General features: G+C 46.5%; 1 pseudogene; it reads left to right on the forward strand.

The window, feature by feature from the left end:
• The first annotated feature begins 891 nt into the window (after positions 1-891).
• On the forward strand, positions 892-11,140 carry LOC116584132 (annotated as a pseudogene).
• Positions 11,141-12,185: the final 1,045 nt, after the last annotated feature.

Genomic DNA, 12,185 nt, shown 5'->3' on the forward strand with positions numbered 1-12,185 from the left:
GACAGAAAGCATGCTACTGCATTGTATTCTCCTTGCACACTGTGGCTAATAAAAAGGAAACACATGCTCACCCTCACAAGTTCACCTTTACACCTCTGTTTCTTAGCATCACTACCAAGTAAACGACAGTGAATTCCCATTGGGCTGCAGACATGTAGATGTGCCATTCAAGGTGTAAATAGAGGAGAATGGAGATGGACTTCTGGCTAAAAGGATGGAAGCCCTTGCCTTTGGGGGTGAAGAAATTATATTTTACACAGAAGGCATTATGTTCTACTCAAAGAAGGGACATGATCCTAGGATCTTTGAGACCAGGGATTGGCACAGACTTTCCTGTAAAGTCTTCTGTTAAGATTTTCTGTTAGGTATTGCAGTCCATATGGTGTCTCTGACAATGACCCCACTCTTGCATTGTGGATTTGAAGCAGCCATAGACCTCCATAACTAATGTTCTAACCATACTTGATTGACAGATTACAGGGAGAGGTCCCATTTGGCCCATGGGTGGTAGTTTCCCATACTCCAGATTTGCAACATGATGGATGATGAGAGAGAGGGCTCTTCCTTTCCAAAGGCAGAGTGGGTGTACACTTTCCTAGTGTCAGAGGGGGAGTACACTGGGATCTATCCTTCCTGACCCCAACCCCTCCACTTGAAAGGAAAAAAAAAAAGACAACAATTAAGGAATTCTCCCACCTTTCTCTTTAGGCCTTGAGCTTGCCATAAAATATTTGTCTGTGATTGAATTCCATGTAGGTATTGTTTGGCTGAGCATGTCCCCATTGCCTGGCAGGTATATCCTGCAGGTTATATACCACAGAGATGGTCATCTTGTTCAGGCCAAGACCATGAGCACATGTAGGGTTCTCCTGAGTTAGTGGAGGATTTGGCATGTGCAGGCTTCAGGACGAGTACGACAGCCCTCAGCAATGTTATGGGCACCTGGCTTCCTGGGTCCTCTGTGGCACTGGCATGGGCCTGGCTGAGGCCACTTCTGCAAGTGCGATGGAAAAGTCCCTGGCCTGGGTGGTCCACCCCATGCTTGGCTCTGCAGGCTGAGATCTGAGGTTCCTCCCACCTCATTGGCTGAAACCAGGTCACATGCCCATGGATGAGGCAATCCCTGGAGCCAGGGAGTGGAGCCAAGGAGATTGGCACAGATTATTAGGACCTTTGTTGTAATGATTTTTCTAATGGCTGTGGTGGCAAGATCTTCTGGGATGCACCTGTTAATAAAAAGAATATTAATTTCTGATAGTAAGTGGGTCCAAGGTGCTGACTTAGCACCTAGCACCTCAGTCCCAGCACCTTGGTACTACTGTACTACTCTGCAGAGACAATGGCTGAGAATGAGCAAAGTGGACAGAAACTGGTCTGGAGTGCATAAGGGAAGTGTATAGGGGATTGGGGATAATAGCTCTGGCCAAGGTATATCTCAAATTTACCAAGGTTCAAGAAGGTGCAGGAAATCCTTGGTGTTTCATCATCCATCATTTTTGCAGATGAAGAATATGCCTTTTGCATGGAGTATGGCAAGACTTGTTCCAAGTATTCTCTAGTTGGTACAGAAGTCAGAAGTCAGGGAGAGCAACACCCTCCATCTGCTAGGACAACACCCTCCATCTGCTAGGATAGGCGTGAGAGGCTGAGTGCTCTCAAGAAGGTGTCTGGCTTTTGCAGGGCTCACTGTGGGCCTGCGCACAGGACTGATGAGGAAAGTTCGCGGTTTTGTTCTGAGGATGGAGTATTGGAAGAATGCGATGCCCCTTGTAATCCTGGGGAAGGGACAGATGTAGAGTGGGAGTGGTGTGGTGGGATTTGTGGTGTTCGTGGCAGTGGTGGTGATCTGCAGCATCCACTTCATGAGATGTCTGTCCTTTATTGAGTTCTGGGTGCGGTTTCTGTGACTTTGTCCTAATGGCTGAGATTTCCAAGGAGTGGGATTTTTTTTTTTTTTTAAGATTTTATGTATTTATTTGACAGACAGAGATCACAAGTAGGCAGAGAGGCAGGCAGAGAGAGAGAGGAGGAAGCAGGCTCCCTGCTGAGCAGAGAGCCCGATGCGGGACTCGATCCCGGGACCCTGGGATCATGACCTGAGCCGAAGGCAGAGGCTTTAACCTACTGAGCCACCCAGGTGCCCTAGTGGGATTTTTTTGACTTCACTGTAAGAGTTGGTCCACCAGGAGTGGCCAAGTCCTGTTCTGCTTCTGAGAAGTGTGTTTCTAGCGGTTGGAGTGTGTATTACAAGCCTAGAGGTCAAGAGGTGAGGTGGTTACAGTGGTCAACAGGCTCTTGTTATTGATGATTGTTATGGGTGAATTCCATAGGATGAAATGTTAGATCTTATGGTTAGGGATCCTCATTAAGTGCCCATAAAGGGTGCTTTTTCTGAGTTTCACATTCGATATCTTTTTATTACTACTAATAGCCCTCCTTGTACTTGGTATTCCAATGAGCAGTGCATTACAACATTGCCTGTATTTTACCCATGTGTTGATGAGGATTTGAGAAAGGAAAATGTTGTCAGTGCTTCCTCAATTTGTACACTGGAACAGCCAAATAAAATTTGATTTTTGACACAAAGTAGGAAGTATCCTGCTGTAATTCTTAGTTTAAAGCTGGGGAGGGGGCCCCTCTTTCTGTGCTGGTAATACCATAGGTCTTCCTAGGGAACATTATCAGATTCTATTGGAAACTTGGTCTTTGTTATTGTGGAAGAATCAGGAGTCGACCAATTACTTGTTTCCTGTTTCATTTTCCACGAACATTTCCCCAATATTTGGTTTCACACCTCTACTATTGTGAAGTCATCGCAACTTTGGCAGCAGCTTGCCCTTCTCAGCCAAGGGTATGTTTGAGCCAAGACAAACGTGAATTTTGGGTGACTGGGAGACCCTTGGATCTGAATGCTGTTGGTAAGGAGTTACTGAGATCTCAAATTCTAAACCATCTCCTCACACCCAGATGAAATACATTTCAGATTTAGACACTTCTGGTAGAAATTTTGTATCCATGATGACAACTTAAGAAAATGTGTCATCCCTAAAACTAATCTTAACCCCTAACTTTAACAATGAAACCTAACCCGACCTTAAAGCTCAAACTGGAACCCTGAATCCCAAACCTGAAATTGAACCCAAAGCCTGGACTCTGAACCTGAGCCCTGGATCCAAGCTCTGAAGCACGAACCCAAACCTCAAACTAGAACTCTGAGCCATGAACCCTGAACCCAAATCCCAGCATGAACCCAAACCCCAAATTTGACCTTGAACTGTATCCCAGAAGCCCTGAGTCTTAAACCCTAAATCATAAACCTAAAGCCCTAAACTCTAACTGTTCCCTTGTCCCTCACTCTAAATCTTAACCCTTACCCTAAATCCAAAGCCTGATCTGGAACTCTGACTGAAACCTGACCCTGAAACTAAATTCAAACACTTCACTACACTTTGTTTATGCATTCACCATTGATGGATATTTTCAGTTTTAACCTTTTGATTCTTGTGAACATTGTTTGTGTTGGGGACTAGGGTAGGGTCTTGGGTTTGGGTCAGGGCCAGGCTTGAGAACAAGTTGAGGTCAGAGTGGGTCTGTGTCAGAGCCAGGTTCATGTTCCGTGTCACCGTTTGGGTCTGGGACTGTTGTCATTCCATATTGTTTCCGATTAATTGTTCCTTAGTTATTTTTGGAGGAGTTGGGGGATATCGGGCTCCATGCAGCTTGAATTTCCAGAATGAAATGGCTTCAGTTGGACCCTGGGAGGGAGCAGGAGCAGTTGGACCCTGGGAGGGTGAGCTCCCCTAGCTCTGCACTTGCCTCCACCACCTGCAGAGGTTGCAGGACCCCAGCTCCTGTCTTAAGCCTGGCCTGTGCAGTTGAGCTGGGACAGGAGCCTGGCCTCCTCAGGACCTGCTATGGAGACTTCTAGAGGACATGGGCCCCTCCCATGGTGACAGGACAAGCTGGAGAGGATGTGGGTCCGCATCCACACTGACAGGACCCACTGTGGATGTGGGCCATGTCCACACTGACAGCAGTCTAGCCCCCTCAGGACCAGCTGCCAGAGGAAAAGGTGACTCCTGCCACCTGAGTAGGGACTGGTGAGGGGGTGTGTGGTCTCAGGACCCCATGGAGGAAGGGTGTGCTGTGTAGATACTGGGGCTACCGTGGTTTTGTGTGTGGTGACATGGCCTCCTGCAATGTTGTATGCGGGTCTGTGGGGTCTCCACTTGATGGGCCCAGATGCACGCCCCGATCCCACGGCTGTGTTTGTGCACATGCAGATTCAGTCAGAGAGCTGATGTCTGGCTCAGTGCTCATGCTCTCCCTGCCTCAGCCCTGCAGGGTCCTACCAGTATCCACACCCGCTTCAGGGTTGGTCTGGAGTCTGGAAGTTTGGGAGCAGCAGCGCAACTGTGTAGATGGCTCTGGGGAGAGTAGGTATTTTCCCAGTGTTGGTTCTTCCCTGAGCACAGAGTGTCTTCCCGTCTCCTTGTGTCTCCCTCCCTGTCTGTCATCCATGTCCCACAGCTGTCAGAGGACTGGTCTGTCGCCTCTTTGGTTCAGGGGACTCCTAGGTATCTTGTTCTTTTGGATGTGGTAGTAAATAAAATTGTTTTCCATAGTCTCTTTCTGATGGTTCCTTCTGAGCATATAGAAATGCAATTCATTTGTGTGTATTGATTTTGTTCTTTGCAAGTTTCTTGAATTTATTAGTTCTGTTCTCCTTAAGCTCAAACTGCCAGTTGTTTGACCAGAAAAAAGGGTTTATTTGGGAAGAGCAGAGAATGGCAATCTGGGATGAGAGCTATAGTCACATTATGGGCAAGTGCAAGAAACAAAGGAGGGGAACATTATTTCATGGAGAAGGAGGAAGAAGTTGGAAGGGTTGCTTTGAGGGAAAGTCCACCGGAGAAAGGCAGGGGGTTCAGGGTGATGGAAGATTCTCGCCAGCTGAGCTGCGGGGATGGTGGATTTCTTGTAGGAGATGAACTCTCCAGCTTCCCTTGTGGGGACTGGAATGGATGAATCTCTCCTGTGGGGATTATAATGCGGGGTCTGTAATGGGCACTGAGTGCCAGGTTCCCCCCTCCAGTCTCCCCTTCTGGCATCCCCAGTGCACTTTACTGAGGCTTCCCTTCATGCTTTTTCACAGTTCTAATGGGGTTGTGGTGGAACATTGTGGAGAATTGGAATTCCAAATCCCACTGCTTCCACTGAACCCAAGACATGGAGGTGCCCAATTTAATCCTCCCACAAGTCTTTTGCTAATATGTGGCCTCCTCCAATGGTTAGTGGTCTCTCCATGGAGGGTGAACTGGATATGGGAGGGCTTGGCCTCCATCCCAAAATCTGATGTCCTTTCTGCTTCTGTGACATGGTGCTAATGTGGACGTTTGGAAGAGTCATTTCCTCTTCAGTGATTTCAAATCTGCAGTAACTTGTCACAGCAGCACAAATACATTTTATCTCCACACTCAGACTCCCGGGTGTTGTTTCTTTACCACGTTTGCCACTTCACATGGGCTACTTTGGTGCATTTTACCCCAAACAGGGACACTGTCCTGCAGAACCTCCATGTAACCCCAAGTGAGGAAATCATGATGTTTCCCACATTTGAACCCAAACCACAGGCCCACTTTGGCTGTCACCACCTGCCCGACAGTCTGAAATATCTTCTCCATTTGGATCCAGTTTTCTTCTTCTGGAATTTCTTCCAGAACTTTCCCTTATTCGGGTAACCTTGACAGACTTAAGGAACACAGATAGCTCCCATCTGAGTGGTATTTCTATATGTCTTATGTCATTGGGGCTGTTTTCAGTGTTCACCCATGTTGTGACATGCATCAGTCCTTACTCACTTTTTCACAGTGACTAAAACATAAGAACATTGACCCCTTAAAACATTTCAGGTACACAATTCTCTGGCCTTAGCTGAGTTCGCATGGTTGTACATCATTCTTCAGAACCTTCTCATTCTTCCCAAGGGAGCCTGTATGCATGAAACACCAACTCCCCATTGTTCTTTCCCTTCGGCCCCTGCAGCCACATCGAGCTTTGTGTCCCAGACATTTCATCCAAGTGGAATCATACAGTATCTGTCCTTCTGTGACTGGTTTATTTCACTCAGCATGATGACTTCCAGGTTCAACCTGTGTTGTAGCCTGTGTCAGAACTCCCTTGTTTTTACGGCTGAATCATGTTCCACAGTGTATGAACCACATTTTGTTTATCCATTCATCTTTTGGTGGACACTTGAGTGGCTTCCACCTTTTGGCTGTTGTGAGAAATGCTACTCTGAATATGGGTACTTCTGCTTTCAATTTTGGGGGGCATATAGGCTGCAGTGGAATTCTGTGTTTAATATTTTAAGGAACCACCATATTTTTCCCCCCACAAATGAACCATTTTACTTCATTCCTTCATAGGGCAGAATAAGATTGCCATTTATGGATCTACCTTATTTTGTTTATCTTCATTTTGTTTTTGGATGGACATTTGCATAGTTTCCGGTTTTTGCTTATTGTGAACACTGCTGCTATGAATATTCCTGTACATTTTTGTTTCTTTGTTTGAACCAGTGTTTTCAATTTGGGGGTGTATGTCTAGGAGTACAATTGTTGAGCCATATGGTAATTCTGGTTTGATCTATTTGAGTAAATGTTAAACTATTTTATATGTAGACTGCACCATTTTTCACAAGCAAGTTTTAAGAGTTTCAGTTTCTCAACATCCTTTTGTTATTTTCAGTTTTCTTGATCATAGTGATTCTACTTGTGTAAAAGGACATCTAACTGGTTTAAATCTTCATTTCCATAAAAACTAATGACGTTTAATATCTATTCATGTGCTATTCACCATTTGTATGATTCCTCTGGAGAAGGGTCTATCCAAGTCCTTCGTCCATTTTAAAAATGGGGTTGTCTTTTTGTTGAGTTGTAAAAGCTCTTTACATATTCTGGGCAACAGACTCTTATTAGATAAATAATGTACAAATATTTTCTTCCATTCTGGGGGCTGTCTTTTCACTTTCTGGATAATATCTTCTAATGTACAAATATTTTTAATTTATTTTTTACATTTCTTTTTTTTTATTTTTAAAGATTTTTTTTATTTATTTGACAGAGGAGGAAGCAGGCTCCCTGCTGAGCAGAGAGCCCAATGCGGGCCTCGATCCCAGGACCCTGAGATCGTGACCTGAGCCGAAGGCAGCGGCTTAACCCACTGAGCCACCCAGGTGCCCCTACATTTCTTTTTTAAGAGTGAGTAAGAGAGAGAGTGTGTGTGCAAGTGGACAGGGGCAGAGGGAGAAGGAAAGAGAATCTTAAACAGGCCCACACTTAAACTCAGTGTGGAACCTGACATGGGGCTAAATCTCATGTCTCTGAAATCATGATCTGAACCAAAATTAAGAGTCAGATTGTTAACCAACTGAGCCATCCAGGCACCCAGGACAGATTTTTATTTTTGAGGCTATTATTTTATCTCTTTTTTTCTTCCCCTTCTTATGCTTTGGTGACAGATCTAAAAGCATTGGTAAATCCAAGGTTATGAAGATTTATACCAATTTGTTTCTTCTAGAGTTTATACTTTCACCTCTTACATTTAAGCTTTAAGTTATTTTGAGTTAATGTTTATACGGGATGTGCGGTAAAGGTCCGGTTCCATTCCTCTGTATATGGATAGCTGATAGTCTAGCACCCTTTGTTGAAAAGACATTCTGTCCCCCCAGTGTAATATTGTCTACCTTTCTCAAACTTCAGTGGGCCATTGATGAAGGGATTTATTTCTGGACTCTCAGTTAAATCCCGCTGATCTGATGCATACTTCAAAAAAAGTTTATTTATTTAAAAAATTTTAAATTTAAATTCAACTAATTAACGTATAATGTGTTATTTGTTTCAGGGTATATGCATAGCTTATGGCAGTATCACAGTGTTTTATTTGCTGTTGCTTTGTATTAAGATTTGAACTTTGAAAGTCTGATCTTTCACCTTCAATTTTCTTTTTTGAGATGGTTTTGGCTATCTTGTGGTCCCTTAAAATTCCATATGGCTGTTATGATTAGTTTGTGCATTTCTTCCCAAAGGCCTTTGTGAAATTTCTTGGGAACATACTGAATTTCCACATTGCTTCGTGTACTGTTGTCATCTTATCAATAGTATGTCTTTTCATCACCATGGCATGTCCTCAGATTTATTTAGGTTTCCCTTTCTTTCAGCAATGTTTTCTAATTTTCGGTGTACAACGTACACCTTGATTTCTTAGTATTTTTTCAATGCTGATGTTCCCTAAAATGGAATTGTTTTCTTAAATTCCTTTTTGGATGATTCATTGCTAGTGTATACAAATAAGAGATTTTTATGTATTGCTATTTTGTCCTGTAACTTTGTGGAATTAGGGAACTGGCTGTAATAATTTTTTGTTGATTCTTTACAAAGCTTTCTAAATAAGATGATGCCATCTCTGGTCTCTGAATAGACCTACTTCTACTGTTTCCTTTCACATGTGGATTCCTTATTTCTTGCCTTACTATTCTGGATAAAACTTTCAGTACAATACTGGGCAAGGAATGAAAGCCAGCATGGTGGACTTGTTTGTGATTTCAGAGTAGAGCTGTCAGTCCTCAAAATTGAGCATGATGTTTGATTAAGGTTAGGGTGGGGTTAGGGTTAGGGTCTCCTTGTCCTCTGCTGTACAGAGCCCATTCTTCTCTAGTAACCAGCAGAGTGATCTTTTCAGAACATAACTTTTGAGCCTCTCTGTGATCTGCTCCGCAGCTGCCTGTCCTCTCCAGCCTTTCCTCTCCCACCGCATCCTCCCCACCTCCCACCATATCCCACCCCACCTCCCCAGGTGTGTGGTCACACCATGTGTGCCTCCAGCCTGACTCTAGGCCTTTACATTCTCCTTGCCCTCTGCCAAGAGCACTTGTCTCTCCCCCTGCTTCATGTCTGGCTTGTTCCCTTGTTGGGTGGATCTGGACTTGCCCCCTGGTGACCTGACTCATGTTTGCTGGCTGTGTGTGGCCTTGTCCCCAATTTAAATGTAGTGCTCACTTTCCCTGTGTGAGCGATTTACTAAGCTGCCAGGTATGGGGCAGACACAGGGAAGTAGCCTTAGTGCGTGTGTGAAAAAATCAGTCTCAGGGCGCCTGGGTGGCTCAGTCCTTAAGCATCTGCTTCAGCTCAGGTCAAGATCCCGGGGTCCTGGGATTGAACTCTGCCATGTTGGGCTCCCTGCTCAGCAGGAAGCATGCTTTTCCCTCTCCAACTCCCCCTGCTTATATTCCCTCTCTAGCTCTGTGTAAAATAAATAAATAAAGTCCTAAAAAAAATCAATCTCATAGGGTCTCACCACTCTTGCTGACAATGGGGGAGCTGCTGTCCCCTCAGAGAGACAGGTAGTCCCCTCAGAGAGACTAAACTTTCAACTTCTTGAAGCCAGGGGGATATAGACCTGGATCTGGAAGCTTCCACTCTTGGATTCATGGCTGGGGCCTAAGCAAGCCCCCTCTTCTTTCAGCAGTCTTCTTTCTCCTTCCCTGCCCATGGGCTGGACCTGATTCCTGATCTGGGAGAGTTCGGGGGTGACCCCTCCTAGGAATAGCAGTGGTTGACTGATGGACCTTGTTAGCAAGAGGCCCAGTAGCCTTCAATGAAAGACCCTACGGGAGCAGAGACAGCTCTGTGGAGACCAGCAACAACCCACTCAAAGCAAAGTGGGGCAGGAGGCCAGCCTTGCTGATTCTAGCCAGTCTGTAGGCCATATAAAGGAGGGCTGTGCCCAAAGGTGCTCCACTCCTGGCAGGTGGGGCAGGACCTGCAGGGTGTCGGCCAGGGGAGGGCACCTTCAGGGTTTGCCTTGGAGCTTGACACAGGGGAAGGGTTCTTGACTCCAGCATGCTGACTGTGGGGTTGGTTCCCTGCCTCTGAAGCCTCAGGTTCCCCTTTGTTTGACAGGGTGCTGATGGCCCCCATCTCTGGGAGCAGAAGGTAGGGAGGCCCCACAAGCAGACTTGCTCAGGACAGGCTGATAGAGTGGCTGTTGCTTAAAGCAGCCCAAGGCCTACCCCCTAGAAGAAGGTGCACATGTCCATGGCCCCCAGCTCTGGGGTCTTCCCGCCAGCATATGACAGTGACCCTCCTCCCATCTTGTCTCTCATCCGTATAGATAGGTGGTCTTCCTGAAGCTGTTCCTGCAGAGGGCAAGAAGCCCATCATGGTGGGACATAGGGTCACCTACTAGGTCGTCATTGACCAGCGGTCCTCTGGGCCCGTGTGCACCCCTGGAAGGGTTGGAGGTCCTCAGGGACCTCGAAGTTCCTGGTGCCCCGCACTGGCAGGATGTGTCCATACAGCACATGGTGATGGTCAGCTGCTTCTGTGAGCAACGCTTCCTCCATGAGGTGGACGACCTGGTGTTTGCAGATGTGGACATGAAGTTCTTTGACCATGTGGGCATGGAGATCCTTTTTTGGCATCATGCACCCCAGTTCCTACCAGGTGTCCCATGAAGACTTCAGCTACCAGTGCCAGCCACAGTCCCAGGCCCACATCCCCAGGGACCAGGGGGACATTTACTACATGGGGGCCTTTTGGGGGCAGGGGTTGGTGGTGGAGGTTCACTGATTGACCTTGGCCTGTCACCAGGTGATGGGGGTAAACCTGACCAATGGGATTGAGGTTGTGTGGCATGACAAGAGCCACTTGAACAGGTACCTGCTGGACCACAAGCCCACCAAGGTGCTATTCCCGGAGGACCTGTGGGACCCACAGCAGGTGGGCTGCACTCCCCACCCTTCATGAAGAAGCTGAGATTCGGGCCATTCCCAAGTATCACCAGGGCAACTGGGACTCATGAGGGGCTGTCCCAGGAGGACCTGTGGGACCTGCAGCTGCTGGGCTGTCCCCTGGAGGACCTGTGGGATCCATGGTGGCTGGGCTGCCCCCACCCCCTTTATGAAGAAGCTGAGATTCAGGCCATACCCAAGAATCACCAGGACATCCAGACTCATGAGGGGCTGTCTCCATCTCCATCAGGGGGGTGCTGTCCTGAGAGAGCTATCAGAGCAGGTTCCTACTTCTGTCCCTTTGAGGGAGACTGTGGAGCCCAGCCCTGCCCACACGGAAATGTCTAGGGCACCCAGCACCTGCACACAGGAGGCCTGCCTGGGGACACAAGGTCCTCTCTTTGTGATCACTACATGTTGATAACTTCTGGGTCATTTGCAGCTGTGAACAGCTCCAGTTTTATGTCAGATGTTTTTCTGTGTCAATGCTGAGCACCCATCTCTAAAAAGAACAATTAAGGGAAAAGGGTTTTTTTCTTAATTCTAGACAGACACTGCCTGGTGGGGCTGGGATTGGTCCTGCAGTGGCCGTAGAGCCAGGATGGCCTCTGGTTGGGTCTTCCCTCCCAGTCCCTGCACCTTGCCATGGCCATGGGGCTTCACAGAGAGGGGGACACTGAGCCACCTCTCAAACCTTCAGTCCCCTGGCCACCAGAGGCCTTGACTGTGGCCACTAGCTCAGCATCCAGGAGCACAGAGCCCTCTGAGTTATATACAGTTTCTGCCTTGGTTTTATTTTTTATTTTTTAATTTATTTTTTAAAATTTAAATTCACTAGCCAATATAGTACATCAGTAGATTTTAATGTAGTGTTCAGTGATTCATTAGTTGCCTGTAACACCCAGTGCTCATCACATGTGCCCTCCTTAATACCGGTCACCCAGCTACCCCATCCCCTTAACCCTCTCCATTCTGTAACCCTCAGTTTGGTTCCCAGAGTCCAGAGTCTCTCATGGTTTTTCTCCCTCTCTGATTTCTTCCCATTCAGTTTTCCCTCCCTTCCCCTGCGGACCTCCTCTCTATTCCGTATGTTCCACGTATGAGTGAAACCATATGATTTTTGTCTTCTCTGCTTGACTTATTTCACTCAGCATAATCCCCTCCATTTCCACCCATGTTGATGCAAATGGTGGGCATTCATTCTTTCTGATGGCTGAGGAATATTCCTTTATATATATGGACCACATCTTCTTTATCCATTCATCTGGTTGAAGGACATCTAGGCTTTTTCCACAATTTGGCTATTGTGGACATCGCTGCTATGGATATTGGGGTGCAGGTGGCCCTTCTTTTCACTACATCTGTATCATTGAGGTAAATACTCAGGAGCTCA

Source organism: Mustela erminea, chromosome 2 (genome assembly GCF_009829155.1).
Source record: "Mustela erminea isolate mMusErm1 chromosome 2, mMusErm1.Pri, whole genome shotgun sequence".
NCBI classification, from domain to species: domain Eukaryota; kingdom Metazoa; phylum Chordata; class Mammalia; order Carnivora; family Mustelidae; genus Mustela; species Mustela erminea.